This window comes from Vulpes lagopus, chromosome 13, assembly GCF_018345385.1.
Source record: "Vulpes lagopus strain Blue_001 chromosome 13, ASM1834538v1, whole genome shotgun sequence".
Taxonomy (NCBI): domain Eukaryota; kingdom Metazoa; phylum Chordata; class Mammalia; order Carnivora; family Canidae; genus Vulpes; species Vulpes lagopus.
In genome coordinates this window covers 12,074,834-12,078,483 of record NC_054836.1, presented here as the reverse complement: position 1 = coordinate 12,078,483, position 3,650 = coordinate 12,074,834, and the positions used below count along the sequence as shown (strand labels likewise).

Sequence of the window (3,650 nt, the reverse complement as noted above, 5' to 3'; positions counted from 1 at the left end):
TATCTTCAAATACACAAAATAGTTGGCTAAGACACAAATTCATTCAGATCCACTCAGAACCTAGTTAACCTTGAATATGTTTCTAGTACTTTAATGCTATCTACAAAATAATTACTTTATTCCAATGTCAAGAACTACATACAAAACCTACTGGTTTATTTAATTTTGTTACATTGTATTTCTCCTTTTTAAAAGATTGATTGATTTCAGAGAGAGAGCGAGAGAAATGGGGGGAGGGCATAGGGAGAGACAGAATCTTCAAGGAGACTCCCCACTGAGTACAGAGCCCAATATGAGACTCAATGTCACAACCCTGAGATCATGAACTGAGTAGAAATCAAGGGCCAGATGCTTAACTGATTAAGCCACCCAGGTGCCCCACATTATATTTCATGCTAAAAAATTACTACCTTATTTCATTCCACCACATTTTCATAGTACCACTTACCAAGGCTTTCCCTTAGTGTTTTTTTTATCAATTATCATTTGCCAAATAAAAATTTAACACCTAGCTATTGTATCCAACCTATACAGACAAATCCATCCCTATGATTCAGTCCACTATCCAGCAAATGTATACATCATTATGATTAAGTATTTCAAAAGAGACTATGACAGAATATTCCCTTAAGTAGGCATTTGTTCTGTGTGAAATGGAAAATATTAGACAAATAATCATGAAATTATATAGATTCTGTTTTAGACAGTCTTAGCTTTTTAACTAGGCTGTGAAATATCTTCCCCACATACATGGAATTATTAGAGAAATTGTCCTGAAAGCAGGCAGAGTAATTAGAAAACCTAAATACAAGTCAGGTATACTTGATTGATTTAATATTCCATATATGTGTGTGCTACATAGGTTTTCTAGATTTCAATGAAGAAATACACACTGCTAAGAAAAGAAGAAAGAGAAATATTTTTTTAAAAGTTTTTCAAGAGACAAGATAGTCAACATAATGAGATAGTAAGAAAAACATATTGTTTAAGATATAATTGGAATCTCAGAAAGAAAGGAACAGAGTAAATTTTTAAAGAAAATGTCAAGAAATTTTCCAAAAAATGATTAAAGATATTAAACAATATATCCTAGAAACACAGTGGATCCAAAATAGGTTTAAAACAAACATAGAGGGCAGCCCTGGTGGCTCAGCAGTTTAGCGCTGCCTTCAGTCTAGGGTGGGATCCTGGAGACCTGGATAGAGTCCCACATTGGGCTCCCTGCATGGAGCCTGTTTCTCCCTCTGCCTGTGTCTCTGCCTCTCTCTTTCTCTGTGTCACTCATGAATAAATAAATAAAATCTTTTAAAAATATATTTAAAAAATAAAATAAAACCAACATAGACACACATACACAAACACAACTTCAAATGATACCTCCAGATACAGCAAAGACAAACTTTTGAAAACCAAATATAAAGAAATTTTAAAGGAAATCATTGAAAAAAATATGCATTATTTACAGAGACATCAAGTTATAAAATACATAAAACTCACTAAGAGAGACAATGCAATCTAGGGATATTGGAGAATCATCCCTTAAGTAATGAAATAAAAAGGAAAATTAGAATATTATACCCAGAAAGAATATTTTACAGAATTGAGGGTGAAATACAGATTTTTTAAACAAATGAAAGCTGAGATAATATATTACCTGCACACTTGTACTAAAATAAATGCTAAAGTTTTATGAAAAAAAGAACTATAATATCAGACAAAATCTGGATTTAGACAAAGACATGCAGAGCTCTGGAAATGCTAAAAATGAAGATAAAAATATATTTTTTACTTAATTTAATAATAACTTTAAAATATAATTAACTTTATAAAACAAATGATAGCAGCATATCATATGTAAAATATTTGCTCTCTGTCACAATGTAATACTTTGCACTTTTTTAGTTTTAGTATTAGTTTTATATAAATAGTATTATTAATTATATCCTTTTTTTATAAAAAAGATGCTATTTATTTTTTTGAGAGAAGAAGAACATGAGTGGAGCAGGAAGGAGCAGAAGGAGAGCGAGAAGCACACTCTCCACTGAGGGCTGAGCAGAGAGCCCAACACAGGCTCAATTCCAAGACTTGGAGATCATGACCCCAGCAGAAGGCATGCTTAACCAACTGAGCCACCCAGATGCCTCAAGTATCTGCTCCTCTATGCATGGTTTCTTTCATTCAGCATAAGAAAAAAAGAATTTGGTTACATACATATTATATTTATGTTTTTATTGATAAATAGCATTCTATTGTGTGACTATACTATAATTTTTTTAATCTACTTACCTGTTAATAGTCAGATTGTCCCTTATTTACGAGTATTACAAATAAAGTTGCTAAGAACATTTCTGTACTAGCCCCCATATACACAGATAAATAAGCTTTTATTTCTCTTGGGAAAATATCTAATAGAATGGCTGTATTATACGGCAATCACAAAAACAAACAGTTTTCCAAGGTGGATGTGTCATTTACATCTTTCTTTTTTTGTGCATGTGTGTGTGTGTGGGGGGGTGCTATTTATTTTTTGACAAATATTCCACATCCATGATCCTCTCCAGTCAGAAGTTCTTTCAAACTTTGCCCATGGCCTTTGCTAGCCAGAGGATGGAGTTATCTGACTCCCATCCTGCAAATGGCCAGTGTTGGTTTTAAACTGACTATTGAAACTGTCACTTTATCAACCTCAGCCATGTTCATCTGGATGGATGTGTGGCCCTTGGTGCTCATGATGTGATTGCTGCCAGACCATTTCCCAGCAAGTACCTGTCCACAAACTAATAGGCAATGTTCTGCATGTAGATGGTGCACCTGCTGCCACCTCTAGGGTAAACGCAGAAAGACCATTTTACATGTTCACCAACAGTGTATAAGTCTTTAAGTTCCTCCATATCCTTGTCAACACTTGATATGATCAGGGTTTTTTTTTTCCTTTTTCTTTCTTTTTTTAAAAAAATTAAGCCATTATAATAGGGATCTAGTGACATCTTATTAGGTTTTGCTTTGTGTTTCTTTACTGATCAATGATTTTGAACATCTTTCAAATATGTATTAGAAATCTATACCTTCTTTGAAGTAGTTGTTTAGGTGGTTTTACTGTTTGTTTGTTTTTTTATTGACTTTTGAGAGCTCTTTGTGGATTCTATCTACAAGTCTTTCACCAGATACGTGATTTATAAAAATATTCTCTTAGTCTCTAGTAAGTGTTTCTACTTTCCTAACAGTGACTTTTGAAAAGCAGAGCTTTTATTTTTCACAAATCCAATTTATCAAATTCTTTTCTACAGAATATGCTTCTGTTGTTATATCTAAGAAATATTTGCATAACCCACTGTCACAAACATTTTCTCTTAAGATTTCTTAAAGAAATTTAATAATTTTAGGATTTCCATTTTTATGTATGATCCAATTTGAATTTTTGCATAGGGCATAAAACATTTATCAAAGTTTTTTTTAATATAGGAATATCATAATCTCAGTAACATCTGTCAAAATGACTACTCATTCTTTCTTGAGTATACTTTGTACATTTATAAAATCAGTTGTCAATGTACATATAAATCTCATCCTGCACTCTATTGTATTCTGTAGATCTTTTCATTCACCTTGACTCCAATTCTGCACTTTCTTGATAATTCTAGCTTTATAAT

At 32.4% G+C, this 3,650-nt stretch overlaps 1 pseudogene; it reads right to left on the bottom strand.

The window, feature by feature from the left end:
- Positions 1-2,561: 2,561 nt before the first annotated feature.
- LOC121474644 lies at positions 2,562-2,798 on the bottom strand (annotated as a pseudogene).
- Positions 2,799-3,650: the final 852 nt, after the last annotated feature.